This window comes from Ovis canadensis, chromosome 2, assembly GCF_042477335.2.
Source record: "Ovis canadensis isolate MfBH-ARS-UI-01 breed Bighorn chromosome 2, ARS-UI_OviCan_v2, whole genome shotgun sequence".
Lineage (NCBI taxonomy): Eukaryota > Metazoa > Chordata > Mammalia > Artiodactyla > Bovidae > Ovis > Ovis canadensis.
This window is the reverse complement of record NC_091246.1, coordinates 184,134,062-184,154,892: the sequence shown is the minus strand read 5'-3', so window position 1 is coordinate 184,154,892 and position 20,831 is coordinate 184,134,062. Positions and strand designations below refer to the sequence as shown.

The following is a 20,831-nucleotide window of genomic DNA, read 5'->3' as shown; positions in this document are numbered from 1 at the left end:
GGAGCTAAAACGCCTCTTGATGAAAGTGAAAGAGCAGAGTGAAAAAGTTGGCTTAAAGCTCCACATTCAGAAAACGAAGATCATAGCATCCGGTCCCATCACTTCATGGGAAATAGATGGGGAAACAGTGGAAACTGTGTCAGACTTTATTTTTGTGGGCTCCAAAATCACTGCAGATGGTGACTGCAGCCATGAAATTAAAAGACTCTTACTCCTTGGAAGGAAAGTTATGACCAACCTAGATAGCATATTCAAAAGCAGAGATATTACTTTGCCATCAAAGGTCTGTCTAGACAAGGCTATGGTTTTTCCAGTGGTCATGCATGGATGTGAGAATTGGACTGTGAAGAAAGCTGAGCACTGAAGAATTGATGCTTTTGAGCTGTGGTGTTAAAGAAGACCCTTGAGAGTCCCTTGGACTCCTAGGAGGTCCAACCATTCCATTCTAAAGGAGATCAGTCCTGGGTATTCATTGGAAGGACTAATACTAAAGCTGAAACTCCAATACTTTGGCCACCTCATGTGAAGAGTTGACTCATTGGAAAAGACTCTGATGCTGGGAGGGACTGGGGGCGGGAAGAGAAGGGGACGACAGAAGATGAGATGGCTGATGGCATCACTGGCTTGATGGACGTGAGTTTGAGTGAACTCCAGGAGTTGGTGATGGACAGGGAGGCCTGGCGTGCTCTGATTCATGGGTCACGAAGAGTCAGACATGACTGAGCAACTGAACTGAACTGAACTGAACAGCACGCGAAATGCCAGGCTGGATGAAGCACAAACTGGAATTAAGATTGCCGGGAGAAATATCAATAACCTCAGATATGCAGATGACACCACTCTTGTGGCAGAAAGAGAAGAGGAACTAAAGAGCCTCTAGATGAAAGTGAAAGAGGTGAATGAAAAAGCTGGCTTAAAACTCAACATTCAGAAAACAAAGATCATGGTATCTGATCTCATCACTTCATGGCAAATAGATTGGGAAACAACGAAACAGTGAGAGACTATTTTTTTGGCTCCAAAACCACTGCAGAATGTAACTACAGCCATGCAATTAAAAAACACTTGCCCCTTAGAAGAAAAGCTATGACCAATCCAGATAGCATATTAAAAAGCAGAGACACTCGCCGTATCCTGGCAGCGGCCCAGAGCACAGCACTGCTCCCCAGCCCCCTACCCCCTTGTATGTGACTGGAGCTTGAGGCGCAGGGCTGGAGACGTCGCAGACCAGGAACCTGAGCAGCTCAGAGGCAGTGAATAATAGCTCTTCAAGTCTGCAATTAAAAAATGGCCTCCAATAAAACTACACTGCAAAAAATGGGAAAGAAGCAAAATGGAAAGAGTAAAAACGTTGAAGAGGCAGAACCTGAATAATTTGTAGTAGAAAAAGTACTGGACTGCCATGTAGTGAATGGGAAGGTGGAGTATTTCCTGAAGTGGAAGGGATTTACAGATGCAGAGGAACAGTTTCTTCGGAACCTGAAGAAAATTTAGATTGTCCAGAGTTAATTGAAGCATTTCTTAATTCTCAAAAAGCTGGTAAAGAAAAAGATGGAACAGAAAGAAAATCTTTGTCTGACAGTGAATATGATGATAGCAAATCAAAGAAGAGAAGAGATGCTGCTGACAAACCGAGAGGTTTTGCCGGAGGTCTTGATCCAGAACCAATAATTGGTGCCACAGACAGCAATGGAGAATTAATGTTCCTCATGAAATGGAAAGATTCCAATGAGGCGGACTTGGTACTGGCAAAAGAGGCAAATATGAAGTGTCCTCAAATTGTAATTGCTTTTCATGAAGAGAGACTAACTTGGCATTCTTGTCTGGAAGATGAGGCTCAATAATTGTTTGCATTGCCTTTTATATATATATTTATATATATATAAAATGTAGGTCTTGGTTTTTTGATTTATTAGTGTGAAGAAATAACTGCATTCTAATGAAAATCAGGTTTGATATGTTTGTTTTGAAGTAATAATGGAGAAGTTAACATTGGGTTTTTTGTTTTGGGGTTTTTTTTCCACCTGTAGCACTTTGAACGAATAAAAGCTTTCTGTAGTTGCCTCCTTTAGTAGGAAAGAATTTGATACCATGGTGTATTATTTCCTCAGCATTAGAGAACAGTTTTTCTAAATGTTGGAGGAAATCTCCATAGTCATTACTCAATCAGAATTTAGAATTTGCATTTTTAAGTGGCACCCCGCTCCAGTACTCTTGCCTGGGAAATCCCATGGATGGAGGAGCCTGGTAGGCTGCAGTCCATGGGGTCGCTAAGAGTCGGACACTACTGAGCGACTTGACTTTCACTTTTAACTTTCACTTTCACTTTCATGCATTGGAGAAGGAAATGGCAACCCACTCCAGTGTTCTTGCCTGGAGAATCCCAGGGACAGGGAAGCCTGGTGGGCTGCTGTCTATGGGGTCGCACAGAGTATGATACGACTGATGCAACTTAGCAGCAGCAGCATATATGCCTGAGGACCAGTCTAAGTTTTTTATATGTGTATACATAAAAGACATATGTAAATGGCTTGGGAGTTAATTTTTTGTTGTGGTTTTTGTTTTTGTAAATATATTTAAACAACAGCCTTTCATAACCATGGATAAGCCCCTGTTCTGGAATTACGTCATTTTGAGCAATATAAGAAGTAACTTCAACTTAGAATGAAAATTTAAGTCTTAACCTTTCAAATTAAATAATTTTTTAATTAATTAGACAAATTAAGGAGTTTAAATTGGGTAATTTTTTAAAGCATCCCTATCAGAATCTGCATCCATATCTGCATGTAAATGCAGTTTTATATGCAGAAACCCTGGAAGGAAAATTTTTATCACTATCAACAACCTTCCCAACCAAATGAAAAAAGTAGAAAAATTCTGGTATGTTTTAATATAGCAAAGCAAAACTTAGTTAAATGGACACTTGATAGTTCGTTTTGGTAAACCATGTTTTACAAGAAATTGAAGTCTCTGTGCTATATTTAGGAAAGGTTGTGATACATCGGATGTCTCAGATTTGTTCACAGAAACCTAATCAGATAGTTTTAAAATATTGGCAGTTTACAATCTACAGGAATAAATGAGTGAACAAACTTTTCTAATCTATGCTTGACCTACATGATTTTTCAGACTTGACTCCAATCCATTCCTTACATGAAGGCTCAATTTTCTCAGTATTTTGGGTCACTAGTTCAGTAGAAGCCAAGAAAAACAATAACTTTGTAGTAATCAGAATATTATTCAACTGTATATTGTTTGCTGCTAAGTCACTTCAGTCGTGTCCGACTCTGTGCAACCCCACAGACAGCAGCCCACCAGGCTTCCCCATCCCTGGGATTTTCCAGGCAAGTGTACTGGAGTGGGGTGCCATTGCCTTCTCCAGTATATTGTTTACTTTATTGTAAATACTGGTGAATGGTGGTCAATAAATAGTTGTATATTCCTTAAAAAAAAAAAAAAAGCAGAGACATTACTTTGCTAACAAAGGTCCATCTAGTCAAAGCTATGGTTTTTCCAATAGTCATGTATGGATGTGAGAGTTGGACTATAAAGAAATCTGAGCTCAAAAGAATTGATGCTTTTGAACTGTGGTGTTTGTGAAGACCCTTAAGAGTCCCTTGGACTGCAAGGAGATCCCACCAGTCCACCCTAAAGAAAATCGTCCTGAATATTCATCAGAAGGACTGACGCTGAAGCTGAAACTCCAATGCTTGGCCCACCTGATATGAAGAACTGATTCACTGGAAAAGACCATGATGCTGGGAAAGACTGAAGGCAGGAGAAGAAGGGGACAACAGAGGATGAGATGGTTTGATGGAATCACCAACTCGATGGACTTGAGCTGTTGGTGTTGGTGATGGACAGGGAAGCCTGGTGTGCTTCAGTCCTTGGTGTTGCAAAGAGTTGGACATGACTGAACTGAATTGAACTGACCCTGAGGAAAGAGCAGTAAATTTCAAGATAAAATCTCCTTGTTCTCCATTAGTGGATTTATTGGGGGGCATTTAATCCAGATAGGTCTACATTTCCTTAGCTGTAAAATGGAGGTTAATAGTACTTACCTGGGACTGTAGGAAATGAGATAGCCAAGTTGGAAATGCCCTGTCCAACATGCCTGAAACTTGATAAATGCTGATTCCTTTGGTTGATTCTTCCCTTCCTATTCTCAGGTGGAAAGCAAGGAACTAAACTTAACATCTTCTAAGTTCCTCTCAACTCTCATATTCTATGTGTCTGAAAGTTCTCTAGTTTAAGAGACAATGCCAAACAGTGTTTTGGTGCTTTATAGAGTGATGTGGTGGTAACATTGCATACACCGTAGTTTTGTTTTTTGCTTTTGTTACAGCTTAGCATAGACTCTTAAAGTTTTCAGTCAGATTTATAAAGCAGCATTGAAGAAGTTGTATCTGAACTTGTGATGATTTCTGGATGCTGAGGGTATCAGATAAATGGGTATACTTTTCTAAGTAATTGGCCTTGTTAGAGTCTCCGCTATGTTGCCTCCTCTAAGGCATTCTTAAATATATAGTTTTCATTGCCTTCTTTATTTTCAGACAGTGTTAAATAAGCTACAAAACAAATTCAAGCTAAAATTTTCAGCATATAATTTTTACAGCATGAAATTGTTCAATGTTTTAAAAATAATCACTAGTGTATTATTCACTGTTGTGAATTTATAATCTGAAAACTTGGGGATGCTCAAAGCACTGGGGCTATAATACTATTAGATGTGTTGTGCTGTTTAATTCCACCTTAATAAAGACAATAATCACAGCTAGGGTCCTTTTGCCTCCCCTCTCACCCACCATGTAAATCTATAGATCAAATATGGGGATAAGTACATATAACACAACAAAAAGCATATGCGGCTAATTGGTTGGAGTTTGGAGACATATGTGGAACTTGAATAAAGCATTTGCATCCATCCAGAATGGTCTCCTTAAACTGCAGACTACTGGGGGCCTGCAAGATGAGCATTGGAGACTTGGGTGGGAGAATTTTCCCCTTATGTTGTAGGCTCTGACTGCATTTGAAATACTATTTTTAAAAATCTGAGCAGAAAGAGGCTAGTAAGAATGCAGATAGGACACTGAGATTGCTAATTCCCTGGGTTAGTATAACATGAAATATCTGATGGTGGCAAAACAACAAAAAAAGTCAAATGTCAGGATGCAGTGTAAGGTAAAACTTGGTCTAGTATAATCTAAATATATAGATCTAGTATAAATAATATTCAGATTAGTGTTAAGAGATTCAGTTCAGTTCAGTTCAGTCGCTCAGTCGTGTCCAACTCTTTGCAACCCCATGAATTGCAGCATGCAGGGCCTCCCTGTCCATCACCATCTCCCGGAGTTCACTCAGACTCATGTCCATCGAGTCCGTGATGCCATCCAGCCATCCCATCCTCGGTTGTCCCCTTCTCCTACTGCCCCCCCAATCTCTCCCAGCATCAGAGTCTTTTCCAGTGAGTCAACTCTTCGCATGAGGTGGCCAAAGTACTGGAGTTTCAGCTTCAGCATCATTCCTTCCAAAGAAATCCCAGGGTTGATCTCCTTCAGAATGGACTGGTTGGATCTCCTTGCAGTCCAAGGGACTCTCAAGAGTCTTCTCCAACACCACAGTTCAAAAGCATCAATTCTTCGGTGCTCAGCCTTCTTCACAGTCCAACTCTTACATCCATACATGACCACTGGAAAAACCATAGCCTTGACTAGACGGACCTTAGTTGGCAAAGTAATGTCCCTGCTTTTGAATATGCTATGTAGGTTGGTCATAACTTTCCTTCCAAGGAGTAAGCATCTTTTAATTTCATGGTTGCAGTCACCATCTGCAGTGATTTTGGAGCCCACAAAAATAAAGTCTGACACTGTTTCTACTGTTTCCCCATCTATTTCCCATGAAGTGATGGGACCGAATGCTATGATCTTCGTTTTCTGAATGTGGAGCTTTAAGCCAACTTTTTCACTCTGCTCTTTCACTTTCATCAAGAGGCGTTTTAGCTCCTCTTCACTTTCTGCCATAAGGATGGTGTCATCTGCATATCTGAGGTTATTGATATTTCTCCCAGCAATCTTGATTCCAGCTTGTATTTCTTTCAGTCCAGCATTTCTCATGATGTACTCTGCCTATAAGTTATATAAGCAGGGTGACAATATACAGCCTTGACGTATACCTTTTCCTATTTGGAACCAGTCTGTTGTTCCATGTCCAGTTCTAACTGTTGCTTTCTGACCTGCATACAGATTTCTCAAGAGGCAGGTTAGGTGGTCTGGTATTCCCATCTCTTTCAGAATTTTCCACAGTTTATTGTGATCCACACAGTCAAAGGCTTTGGCATAGTCAATAAAGCAGAAATAGATGTTTTTCTGGAGATTAGGCAGCAGTATTTTTGTGGGACCAGGAATATGTATTTATTTTGCATTTCTTTGTAGTCATCCTGGCACATTCTTGTGAAAGTTTGTTTTGCACCCAAGATATTTTCTATGAGTTGACTCTTGAACAGTATAGGGGTTCATCTGAGTATAATTTATCATTGCCTTCTGTATCCATGGTCCCACCACATCTGTATATTCAACCAACCACAGACCTTATAGTCCTGTGTTGTGCTGTGCTTAGTTGCTTCATTCGTGTCTGACTCTGCGACCCTATGGACCATAGCCTGCCAGACTCCCCTGTCCATGGGATTCTCCTGGCAAGAATACTGGAGTAGGTTGCTATTTCCCCCTCCAGAGTATCTTCCCAACCCAGGGATAGAACCCATCTCTTAAGAACCACCATCTCTTAAGTCTCTTGCATTGGTAGGAGGGTTCTTTACCACTAGCACCACTGGGAAGCCCTTATAATCCTGTAGTACTTACTGTTGAACAAAATCCATGTATTAGTGAAGCTATCCAGTTCAGACCTGAACAGTTGTTCAAGAGTCAACTGTATTAAAATTTTATAGTATATTCTTAATCCCCTTTGGCTAGGAAACTAAAGCTGAAATTATCATGTGTCAACAAACTATGATTTGTATTTTTACATTAGACAAGAATGCATCATTCTGGTCAAGTTGCCACGTTTTAATTTTATCTGATAGTTCTGTATTGAGTGATCAGCAGCTAAGTGCAAATACTCCCATCCCTGTAGTAGAGATTATTTTACATAAAAGTCACCTTAATTACTAGACCCAGAAGGCCAGAGGTAATGAAAAGTACTTTAGAAAGATGAAATGTTAATGATAAATTAAAGGGAGTAATCTTAGATAGATTTTCTTAAGTGTAATTTAATGCAGATTTTTGTCTCAGATTTGTTATTAAACTTGATAATTTTATTCTTCTGTTTAATAAAATGAATATTTTCAGATTTTCAGAACTTGGCATATTTAAAATTTTAATATAATTATAAAAATTAACTCTAATTATTATGTTATAAATTCTGTTCTAACACAAGGTCGGAATTATCCCAGTTTTGGAGGCAGTTTGAAAGTGCTTATTTTTAGTACTATATGATTTGGGAAAGATTATTTTATAGACTGAATAACCTAATGTAAAATGTGTTTGATTTATTTTAATGCATTTGTGTAAAATCATTTGTATATTCTTATAGTTTGTAGTTTCTATTTCAGTAAAAATATGTGAAAAGTTCAGATATATCCTTGTGCAAACCACTATTGGATTTCTAGTTTCCTTTTATTGAAACATTTGCACTTATTCTTTCATGCCTGAATCTCTAAGATATATCTCCTGTGATAAAGTAGATCTTCCTGTAGAACAATGTGGTTCAGCTTTAAGAGACCAAATATTAAGCACGATGAGTTGCATATTATACTTGTCAAGGTCTAAACCCTGGTGGTGCAGATGGTGAAGAATCTGCCTGCAGATTCTTGTGGGAGACGTAGGTTCGATCCCTAGGTTGGGAAGATGCCCTGAAGGAGGGCATGGCAACCCACCTCAGTATGGAGAATCCCATAGACAGAGGAGCCTGGGGGCCTACAGTCCATGGGGTTGCAAAGAGTTGAATACAACTGAAGTGACCAATGGAGAAGGCAATGGCACCCCACTCCAGCACTCTTGCCTGGAAAATCCCATGGACGGAGGAGCCTGGTAGGTTGCAGTCCATGGGGTCGCTAAGAGTTGGACTTGACTGGGCAACTTCACTTTCACTTTTCAGTTTCATGCATTGGAGAAGGAAATGGCAACCCACTCCAGTGTTCTTGCCTGGAGAATCCAGGGATGGGGAAGCCTGGTGGGCTGCCGTCTATGTGGTCTCACAGAGTTGGACATGACTGAAGCGACTTAGCAGCAGCAAAAGTGACTAAGCACAGCACAGCACAAAGCCTACTCACAAGGTGACGTTTTTGAATAGTTACTCTTGGGAAGGTTCCCTGTGGGAGAACCACATTCTCTCTCACAGTAAGGCCCTTCCAGTGAGTTTTCCTCCAGACTTGGAACAACTCACTATTTTACTGAGTATTATAACAAGCATTTCCACGCAAAAACCAAAAGCTACTCAATTATTTTAAACAGGGAATTTAAAACAGGATTGATGCTCTTGTGTTAAAAGAGCTGAGAGAACCAGTAAAAGACTGAAGCAGCTTGCAAATAAGCATCAGCAGGAAGCCAATCCTGTCTCTAGATTGGTGGGACAAAGCCCACAGCCAGGTCTGCAGGAGAAAGGTGAACCTCAACAGAGAAGAGCAGGAGCTGTTCATGTGATACAGCTAGAAACAAGACAAAGACTCTGCTTTCCCTTTTCTTTCTGCCACTGACTCCCACTGCAGGACTTGGCCTGGGGGCCAGCTGCCACAAGAGCTTGGAAATCGGAGCCTTTGGATGTCAACTTGTCTGAGTTAGAGAGCAGAGGTCACGAAGGCCAGAGTTGGCACAGGCACTAAGTAGCTGGCTTGCACTTGGAGGCCGAATTGTGTGGAAAACATATATCTTTAAAAAACAGAACAACAGTATGTGAAGATGTCATGTACTGTGACAAGAGTACAAGAAGCATTCTGAAACCAGGATTAGTTTTGTTCATCTCAAGTCCACCCCAAAAAGAAGAATTGGGGGAAAATGCCTGCTCTGGACATCTGTCATCATTCCCATCCCTCCTCCTCCACTTCTCAGTGCTATCCTTTCCTCTCTTCCTCAAAAACATGGCTGCTTTAAAACCAAACATAAATATAGAACATGAAAAACATTTTTTAGTGACTGAGAGTTTAAGAACTAGAGCTTTCAGGATAATGTATTCATGGAATTGTTAGAAAGAGGAACTAAAACAATTTAATTTCTTGAAAGACTCTTGAAAGATTGAAAATAGAATCTTAAGGAGATAGTGTTTTCAAAACTTCACTCTATTTAAAACTCTTCACCTTAATTTTTTTTGAAAAGCCATTAAGCATTTGTCAATTCTCACCATTAGAGATAAATATTTTAAACTGGTTTGCTAACCATAGGATCATTGTTTTATAGTTGGAAGGTTCTCTGCAGAATATCTAGTGATAGAATTGGGATGACCATATATCCCAGTTTGTAGAGGACAGTCCTGGTTTATATCTGTTGTCCTAGTATAATCATTAAGAAGGCTCCAATGAAGAATATAATTTATATTCAAGTAATGATATGCTGGGCTTCCCTGGTGGCTCAGTGGTAAAGAATCTACCCGTCAATGCAGGAAACACAGGTTTTATCCCTGAGCTGGGAAGATCCCCTAGAGAAGGAAATGGCAACCCATTCTAGTATTCTTGCCTGGGAAATTCCATTGACAGAGAAAGCTGGTGGGCTGCAGTTCACAGGGTCAAGAAAGAGTCAGACACAGCTTAGCGACTAGACAACAACAACAATTATATGGCTGCCCTAATGTACTCTGTTTCCTGACAAGTAGGCTACTGACAGATTTCACATTCTCTGACTCCCAATCTAGTGTTTGTTACTCTAGATCTGTGTGCTTGCATGAAAGAATTGCATATTGATCAACAATCTTGGGTCTTTTGATCAGGAAGGTAACTCCTGTCTCAAAGCAGTTTTCCTCTTTGAGAAGAATGCTAGGATACTTCATGGAGGTAAGTGAAGTACCTGATTATCTGCTTGCTCTATTGGCCCAAATTGTTCTTTCTAGGGCCATAAACCAGTTATTAAACAAATTAACAAACAAATTTTTATTTTTCAAGTTTATTGAGGTATAATTGAAAAACTAAGTTGTAGTATGTTTAAAGTATGAGGATTTGATCCATGTATACACTGTGAAAGGATTTCTACTATAAAGTTAATTAACATGTCTGTTACCTCACATAGTTATTTATTTTTTGGTGAGAAAGCTCAAGATCTACTCTCAGCAAATTTCAGTTATACCGTAAAGTGTTATCAACCAGAGTCACCATGCAATACATTAGATTCTTAGAACTTAACTCATTTTATAACTGAAAGTTCATACCCTTTACCAGCTTCACCCCATCTACCTCAACTCCCAGCCCTTGGAAACTACTGTTCTACTCTTTGTTGTTGTTATTTTCTTTTTAGATTCTACACATGAGTGATACCATGCAGTATCTGTCTTTCTTCTGTCTGGATTATTTCAATGCCTTCTAGGTTCATCTGTGTTGCAAAAGGTAGGATTTCCTTCTTGTTGAGGTCTGAATAATATTGCATGTATATATTATACACACACATATATATACACAGACATTTGAGTTTACCTTGGCTATTGTGAATAATGCTGGAACGAACATGGGAATACAGATATTTCTTTGAGATAGTGATTTTGTTTTCTTAGGATATATATCTAGAAGTAGAATTATTGGGTCATATGGTAGTTCTGTTTTTTAATTTATTAGGAAACTACTTTAATATTTTCCATAGTGGCTGTTGTACCATTTTACATTTCTGCTAACAGTGTACAAAGTTTTCCTTTTTTCTATATATTTACCAACTTCTGTTAACGTGTCTTTTTTTTTATAAAAGCCATCAGGCTGTGAGGTGATACCTTATTGTGGTTTTGATTTGTATTTCTCTGATGATTAGTGATGCTGAGTTTCTTTCCATATACCAATTGAGCACTTGTATGTCTTCTTTGGAGAAATGTCTATTCAGGTCCTTCGCCCATTTTAAAATTAAATCATTTGATTTCTCTTGCTATTGAGCTGTATGTGTCCTTTCATGTTTTGGATATTTAAAAAGCCATTTTTGACAGCCCCACAGCTGACTGCATGCTCAGCAGTGAAAAGCTAAAGGTTTTTCTTCTAAAATAAGGATGCCTATTCTTACCACTTCTTTTTAACATAATACCGGAAATCCTAGTCAGAGCAATTAGGGAAGAAAGAGAAATGGCATCCAAATCAGAAAAGAGAGAATTAAAATAGCCTCTGTTTGCAGATGACATGGTCTCATATATTGAAACAATCCCTAAATATTCTATAAATCTGTTAGAATTGATAAATGCTTTTAGTAAACCTGTTGGGTACAAAAATTTATATGTAAAAATCAATGTTACTAATTAGCATCCTTTTGTTTCAGCTTGAAGAACTCCCTTAAACATTTCTTGTAAGGCCAATCTAGTGGTAATAAGCTCCTTCAGCTTTTGTCTCTGAAATCTTTTTCTCTTCTTTAATTCTAAGGGATCAGTTTGTTGGGTAGAATATTCCTGGTTGGCAGCATTTTCAATATGTCATCCCAGTCTCTCCTGGTCTACAAAGTTTCTGCTGAAAAATCCAATGATAGTTGTATGGAGGCTTTTTACCTCCTTGATACTCCTGATGTGTGTAGGCTAACTAAAAGTCTGGCCTTCAGGCAGCAGCTAGAAAAATAAGGACTTTAGCCATGCAGTCTAGGCCCTATCAGGAAAAAAACCAAGAGCTGCCTGGCTTTCCTTACTCTGTGCTAAGTCAGATGGAAAAGTCACTGAAAGAGCTTGTGCACCCATATAGAACTGCCTACTTATTTTGTGTGGTCTTGGAGACCTGATGAATACTGAGCCCTGTTCAGTTCCCTGAACCAGGTGACTTGGGAGCCAGTTCCTCAAGCAGTCATAACAACTGGATGCTAGATGTGTGGACAAACTCCTTCCTGGAAGAAGCTAGAGACTTGGTTTTACTGGGGAATGAGCCAGGGGAGATGGTGTGGGATGTACCTGCTGCTCTCTCAGACTCCTGGGAGGATCCTAGTTGACTTCATGCAGGCTGAATAGAAGAAGCTGGATCCTCAGACAGCATGTGGCTGGGAAAGTATGCAGTCAAATTCATTTCAAGGAGACACTGAAAGATGAGTATTCTTGTCTGCTCCCTCCATACTGAGCCTGAAGGGGATAACTGGAAAATGCTTGCTGCACATTCAAAAACTGCTATTTTGTTTTGTTTTATATAGTCCTGTGAGACTCATGGATGATGAGTTCCACTGACTTTCAGAGCTAGATGATTTGAGGCGCCATCTCTCAGCAGCCATAAAAAAAGTTGTAGCTCTAGATGTATGTACAAGCTCCTTCCAGGGAGAAGCTGGCAACTTGGTTTTATTGTCTGAGCAAGTCAGAGGGAGAAGTGTGTGTGTGGGGGAAGTGTCCCCTGGCACTGATAGGCTCCTGGGAGGATGCCAGCCAGCACTCAGGTGTAGCAGCAGCTGGAATAGCATGCAGTCAGGCTCCTTCCATGGAGAGAGTGGGAGATGGGCATTTTTGCCTGACCTCTCTGTATTAAGTCTGGGGGTCTAGCCACCGGAAGTGCTCACATGCCTATATAAAACTGCTGCTTTGTTTACCATGGTCCTGTGGGACTTGTGAATGCCATGTTTGGTCAGCTTTTAGAAATAGGTGATTTAAGGACCTGTCCCAGTGTGGCAGCTGTAAAAGTCGGGGCACTAGGTATGGGTCCAAACCCTTCTATCTTTATGAAGAAGCTGGTAGTTGAGGGTCCTCTCCTGATGGTAAGGCATTGTGCCAGGGGTGGGCTTTATGGCAAGAGTGTGTTTCAACCTTTCCTGCCCATTTTGTTGTATTAGTCTCCCAGTGTGTTGCAGTCATTCACCTAGTTTCTGCATTTCTCTTGGGGGGAATTAATCCATGTGTAGCTGTATGTTTGTTGCATCCATGGGAGGAGGGAAAGTTAGCCTCTTACATAGCCTTCTTGGTGATGTCCACCATGTGACATTCTTATGGGGCCTTTGGGCTGCTCAGACATTCCTCTTGTCTGAGCATCTCCACTTGAATCTTGCCACATACATTTGGTTTTAAATTGGCTTTGAGGAGAAACATCTAGAATGAAATCTAACTACATAGACCCAAATCACCCCAAGAACTGAAGGAATCTAAAACATACAGCAAGTACTGCTTTCCTAAAGAGTAAGAGAGAGAGAGAAAGAAAAAAAGCCTTCAGTGGTGGATTCATGTCAATATATGGCAAAACCAATACAGTATTATAAAGTAAAAAAAGTAAAAATAAAAAGTTAAAAAAAAAACAAAACCAGAAAGTAAATAGTTAAAAAAAAAAGCCTTAACAAGTAAGTAACAACTCTCAAACAAAAAGCAGGTAATCATACTTTTGTTAAATGATAGACTACGACATCATCTCTAAGTGTCTTACAGTATTCCAGAATGCCCTGGACCATAATCCAGGTGGTGAGTTCTTAAAGTATATATATATATATATGACTTTAGTGAGTGCATTTAAAACTTGCTTTAATAAGGGAGCCATTATCATTTCTTAGACCAGGAGACATTTCTGGTATATATCCCCAAAGAATGCAGAAAGTTAAGCCTGATACAGAATGACAAACTCCATGAGCCTATGTAGGCTTAGAGTCTTACAAGTAGTGTATTTCATGAACTGTGTGGAGAATGTGATCAGATACTTTAAAAAAACATCAGTTATTAAACTTTTATAAATATGACACAGAAAAAAAGAGACTGGTCTTGACCATGAGCATTAGTCTGAGCTGTACTAAACCCAATCTGAGAAAATCCCAGAAGTTTAATCAAGAATGTATTGAAATATTTTGACAATCAAATTAAGGATACAACTATGAGACCTTTTCTTTTGGGTACATTTAATTCAGAACTGTTAACCCTATTTTTCTGGATAGTGTTGAGAAACCACTCAATCTTAGATGTTCTTGTATAACCTGAATTTCCAACTCAGATCTTTTTCTTTCTTGACACTTTAGATGGATTACTTAAACATACTCGCATGCATTTCTTAGCTCAAGTCCTACTGAATACCAGTGTCCCATGAGATTAATTCAGTGAGTCTTCTGAAACAAAACAAAGCATAAAATCAAAAGCTGATTCCATGGTTGAATAAACTGGGAAACATGCTTACATGTTCCTGCCTCACTGCAGGATCATATGAAAGATTTAACATCCTATGTAAATAAAGACTTCCTGAAGGAGTTGAAGTCCAATCTGCAGTTTTCTTCAAACTTATTTGATCACTGATTCCCCCCCTCCCAACCCCATAAACACTTGCTCTTTTTAGCTAAACATCTACCCCTTTATGCAGAGATACTTCCTTTCTACAGAATATGGTTTAGAAGTTGCTGATACTGAAGATAGCAAATGACTGACAGCAAATGTCAGAAATCTTTATGTATTTTTGTGTTGTTTGAGTTTTCAGTAGAAGAAATGTTTTCCTCTTGCATTAATGAAGGGACTGAATGCACAGCATGTTTTCCTAGCACAGATGGCCAATTTGAGGTGCTCCAGCAAACAACTTTGTGTCCCTAATAAGCACAAAGTACTTTTACCCTCAGCTTATAGTAAAACTTCACACAGCATGAAATTGATAAGCAGTTCAAAAATAATGTCTCCTAGCCTTTTAAAATTAGATTCATAAAAACCTGAGGAACCATTGCAATTACTGCCAAAATGTTTCAGAGGGCACTAGGTTAATAGAAGCTGGAGAGAAGTGGAAAGGAGATAGATGCTCGTCACCAAGGATAGGACTCTATTTGCTATGAGGATTTATAGGGGCAACATTTTGTTATTGGGTATTCATTTTGAAATTGGAATTGTATTTGTTGAATTTTAATCATAAGCAGGAAAATATGTCTTCCTGAATGTAAGAAAACACATTAGCTAATTTGGGCCATAAATGTAAAAGTTGCCGTTAGCATGTGGCATGTAATCATAGGAACAGTAACTTTATGATACATTATTTTTCTTTGGTGAAATTTTGCTTTAAAACCTCTTGGATTTAGCAAGAGACAGGAAGGGGATGATTTCGCAGATGATTACAAGACACACATATATGAATGTGCACACCGATTCATTAAACTTTAACCTTAACATTCAGCAGGAATGTTTGCTGTTAGAAATAATTCTACTTGCATCTTGATCTTGCTTCCTCAATGGGTATGTTAAGTGTTTTGTAAAGTTTACCTTTAAAAACATCATAAATATATTAAACAGCAATTCTGTAGTTGAAAGCGCTCATTTAATTCAACGAATACTTGGGTGGATTCCTACTGTTGGCAAAGCTTCAGTGAACACATTATGAATATCATCTTTAATCCCAAGGAATTTATGATGTTTTGAAGGGAGATGATAAGAAAAGTACCAACAGCAACAAAACAGGTTACAGTAGTAGTATATGTAGGATTGAAAGGAAGCCCATCAAGCAATAAGAAAAAGCTTTACACAGAAAGTGGCTCTTGAGATGGACATTAAAGGTTGAAGTCAGACCTTGAGAGGTATGGTTGGTAGGCAGAAGATAACATATGGTGCGTAGAACTGGAATAATTTGTGAATGAGGAAAAGCCAGTCACCAAGTTTAGCAAGCATTGCATGGAATAAGTATTGAAGAGTAATGGGAAATAGAGCCAGGAAAGCAAACTGTGAAGTATTTGTATCAGTCAGCTTGTGTGTGTGTGCTCAGTCGTGTCCGACTCTTTGCAACCTCATAGACTGTAGCCCACCCAGCTCTGTCTGTAGGATTTTCCAGGCAAGAATACTGGAGTGGGTTGCCATTTCCTACTCCAGAGGATCTTCCCAGTTCAGGGATTGAACGTTCACTGTGTTTCTTGCACCTCCTGCATTGGGAGGTGGATTCTTTATCAGTCAGCTTAGCAGTTAGACTGTGGTAACAAAGGACTCCAAATCACAGCAATGAAGCAAGCTTACTTTTCATTTACATCAGTCTTCCATTGTGGGTTGCCCATAGCCCTGCTCCTTCCATCTTTGTGCTGGGTCCTAGCTGAGAAAGCAGCCCTTATATGGAGTATATTGGTTCTAGCTGAAGAAAAGAGAATATATGGCAGAACTCTGCAACAGTGCTCCCAGTGCCTGCCTGAAAGAGGCATGTGTTACTTCATATGTTCATTGGCCAAAGCACAGCATATGGCTAAGCCTGCCATCACTGGGGCAGGGACATATAATCCACTTACAGGAAGAGACAGCAGATATTTTGAACAATTTACCAAAGGCTTAAAAGTCAAGAATGGGTTTTTTAGAATTAATTCTTTAAATGTTCGGGAGGTCTGGGAAGTTTCTGGATAAGAGTGTATAGTTTCGTTTTAAAAAAATCAGGGCACTTTTTGTATTGCTCCCACATGAATGTGTGTGCGCGTGTGTGTGTGTACACATAAAAATTCATTCTCTGGGTACTTGCTTGTTATAAAGGTGGGTTCCAGGATTCCAGAAGGTCTGATTCAGAGGGCCAGTAATCTGCATTTCTCATCAATCTTTTATTTATTATTATTATTTTTAAATTTTTGATTGGAGAAGACTCTTGAGAGTCTCCTGGACATCAAGGAGATCAAACAAGTCAATCCTAAAGGAAAGCAACCCTGAATATTCACTGGAAGGACTGATGCTGAAGCTCTAATACTTTGGCCACCTGATGCGAAGAGCCAACTCACTGGGAAAGACCCTGATGCTGGGAAAGACTGAGGGCAGGAGGAGAAGGGGACGACAGAGGATGAGACGGTTGGATGGCATCACTGACTCAACGGACATGAGTTTGAGCAACCTCCAGGAGATAGTGCCATTCCCAGGACAAGGAAGCCTGGTGTGCTGCAGTCCATGGGGTTGCAAACTATCAGATGAGACTGAACAACAATAATTGCTTTACAAGATTGTGTCAGTTTCTGTTGCACAGCAAAGTGAATCAGTTATACATATACATATAGCTCTGCTTTTTTGCATTTCCTTCCCATTTAGATCATCATGGAGCATTGTGTAGAGTGGAGTAGGGTTCCCTGTGCTATACAGTAAATTCTCGTTGTGTGAATGCTCAGTTGTGTCCGACTCTTTGCTACCTCAGGGACTGTAGCCCACCAGCCTCCTCTGTCCATGGAGTTTTCCAGGCAAGAATACTGGAGTTGGTTGCCATTTCCTACTCCAGGGGATCTTCCTGGCCCAATGATTGAACCTTTATTTCCTGTGTCTCCTGCATTGGCAGGTGAATTCTTTACCACTGAGCCACCTGGGAAGCCCCCAGCTTCTCTTTAGTTATCTATTTTGTACATATTAGTGTATATCCCATGGATGGAGGAGCCTGGTGGGCTGCAGTCCATGGGGTCGCTAACAGTCAGACGTGACTGAGCAACTTCACTTTGACTTTTCACTTCCATGCATTGGAGAAGGAAATGGCACCCCACTCCAGTGTTCTTGCCTGGAGAATCCCAGAGACGGGGGAGCCTGGTGGGCTGCCGTCTATGGGGTCACACAGAGTCGGGCACGACTGAAGCGACTTAGCAGCAGCAGTGTATGTGTGTCAGTCCCACTTGCCCGATTCATCCCACCTTCCCTTTCCCCCTTGTTATTCTTGTATTTATTCTCTACATCTGTGTCTCTATTCTGCTGTATAAATAAGATCATCTATATCAATTTTTTCACATTCCACACAACCATCTGAGCCACCAGGGAAGCAGCTACATGCATTAATATATAGTATTTGTTTTTCTCTTTCTGACTTACTTCACTCTGACAGTCTCCAGGAATCTGTATTTTAAGCAAGTTATCTGGGAAATAGTACGTAGATGGACCATGGACCACCTTGTAAGAAACCTGGGATTGAGAAATGAGTGGGGAGAGCACAAGTGCAGACGAGGTGGGTCGGTGAGCGAGAGAATATCAGGTTGTCTGTGGTACAAGGCCATGATCAGTTGTGGTACACACAGTAAGCGGCCAGTACAGAGGCAGACAGACACACTAAAAGAACTAGAACTAGAACTAGAACTACCCAAGAGGAAATAGGAAAGAGTCATGAAAGGAACAAGTCTCCTTAGGAAGTGAGATATCAAGGGATTTAGCTCTTCGCTGAGAAAAAGTGAAGCCCGTCTGATGCAAGAAAGAGTTGCAGGCTAGAGGAAGGCAGAGGTAATAATCTGGAAGTCACAGGAAATGTTATGTTTTTAAAGAAGCTGTTGAAGAAAAATGTCTACTAAAACCTTCCACATAAATTTGTTTTTTGCATTAGGCCAGCAGGGGTCACTATGGTAGCACATATGCTGATATTAATAGTTGGGCTCAGCTTTCTAAACTCCCCCTCCCCTCCCCACCTCCCCGCAACACCAGTTCTTACTGAATAGGATTCTTTTTTAATTTCTTTTTATTTGAGCTTTTTATTTTATATTAGGGTATAGCCGATTAACAGTGTTGTCCTAGTTTCTGGTGACAGCGAAGGGATTCAGTCATACATATACATGTTTCCATTCTCCCCTTAGTTCCCCTTCCCTTGAATAAGATTCTTAGCCCGACCTATAGTGCAGTCTTTTGGGAGCTTCATTTATTACTTTTATAGCTATGAACCTTCATAGAAGGAACTTTTAAAGTTTCTCTTTAATTATTAAGGCATCTAGGGTTGTTTTTTTTTTTTTTAAAGCTGCCAATTCTCATAGTCAAAAAGAAGATAATTCTGTGGAGCTTAAGGGAATTATTACCCATTTATTGACTTCACTTGAGGCATAGAGTGGAGATTAGAAGAGAGAGGAGAAAAGACAAAGGAAAGAGAAAAGCACATTTGTAGCATGACTCCTAGAAGGGGAATCTTTGGGTTACAGGATTCTTTATACTTTTTGTTAGATGGTGTCTGATTGCCTTCCAGGGACTGTGCCAATTAATTTTTTTCACTAATAGTGCAAGGATCTTATTTCTTAATATCTCTGAAAACCTGCTGTATAAATAAGCTTTTTTAATATTTGCCACTCTGACAGAGGAAATATGAAGTGTGGGGGTAGTTTTAAGATATATTTTTCTTTTGTGGGAGGAGAGATTTTTCACATGTTAATCTTATTTTTACATTTTTTAAATGCACTGTACTTTCATGTCTTGTCCTCCAGTGTATTACTGTTCTTCCACTTATTGATTTGTAGAAACTCTTTTTATGAGATAAAAGGATTTAGTTGACAGTAAAATAAATAGTGCTTTTCCATGAATAATGATGAATGATTTTCAAAGCATTCCCTGCCCCTGCCTGCTCACTTGATTCACTAATCACATAACTTGTTAACAAAACAAATTGTGTGTCTAAGACTACTGTGTTTTGTTTTGTTTTTTTAAATTTCTGGCTGCATCATACAGGCAGGCCCTCAGTAGTGAAAGCATGGAATACTAACCACTGGACTGCTGGGGAGTCCTAAAACTACTGTTTTAAAGCGCCTTTGGGTAAGTCTGTAGAATTGTTTTCCTGAGGACCAGCCCATTTCTTTCATTTTATAGTTCATTTTAATATGGAGAAAAGCCAAGAGTTAAATGGTGACAAATCAGATGAAAATGCTGGTTGGCACATTTTGCTGATTGAACATTTCCCAGTGGCTGGTGGTGCTCTCAGATTCCCAGTGCTTCAAATGGTGTGTTTTCAGGAAATGTCTGGGATGTGCTGGACCCATGGTGATGACTGTCAAGGTTCCGCAGGCCCTCCAGTAGATAATCATGAAAGCCTGGCTTTTGCTATCCTGCCATGTTAGGTAACTAGATTCCTTTGTAATTAAATTATGTTATTTTATAGCAGCTTGAGATATAATTCACATGCCACCCAATCTACTCATTTGAGGTCCACAATTCTGTGGTTTTTATTCACAGAATTGTGCAACCACCACCATAGTCAATTTTATAATTTGTCATCCATCCCCTTGATGTTACCCTCCCATTCCCCTCACCTCCCTACCCTAATCAATCACAAATCTACTTTCTATCTTTATATGTTTGCCTATTCAGGGCATTTCATATAAATGGAATCATAATATGTGGTGTGACTGGCTTCTTTCACTTAAAACAATGTTTTCAAGATTCATCTCTGTCTTGGTGTGTATCTGTACTTCATTTCTTTCTTTGGTCAAATGACATTCCATTGTATAGAAATGCTACAGTGTGTTTATCTGTTAAGCAATTGATGGACATTTGGGTGGTTTTCATCTTTTGGTTATTATGAATAACACTACTATGAATATTCGTGCATAAGTTTTAGTGTGGACATAGGTTTTCATTTCTCTTGGGAATATTCCTAAAAAGTAGAATTGTTGAGTCAAGTGGTAAATCTGTGTTTAATGTTCGAGGACCTGCCTGACTATTTTCTACTGTGGCTGCACCATTTTACATTTTGACCAGTAATGTGTAAGTGTTTCAATTTCTCCACATCCTCAACAGCACTTATTTTCCTTCCTTCCTCCCCTCCTCCCCATTATAGCCATGTTACTAGGTTGAACTGCTATCTTATTGTGAGACGTCTTTGTTGTTTTTAGGGTCTGTCTTTAATTTGTGTGTGTGTGTGTGTCAAAACATACATAAGATAAAATTTACCATTGCAACCATTTTCAGTGTACATTTCAGGACCATAAATTGTATTCAGTTGTTGTGCATGATTGCGGATTTGATCTGCATTTCCCTAATGACAAATGATGTTGAGCATCTTTCCTTGCGCTTGTCGGTCATTTGTA

At 39.5% G+C, this 20,831-nt stretch overlaps 1 pseudogene; it reads left to right on the top strand.

Moving 5' to 3' along the window:
- Window positions 1–1,287: 1,287 nt before the first annotated feature.
- On the top strand, window positions 1,288–1,844 carry LOC138434691 (chromobox protein homolog 3 pseudogene; annotated as a pseudogene).
- Window positions 1,845–20,831: the final 18,987 nt, after the last annotated feature.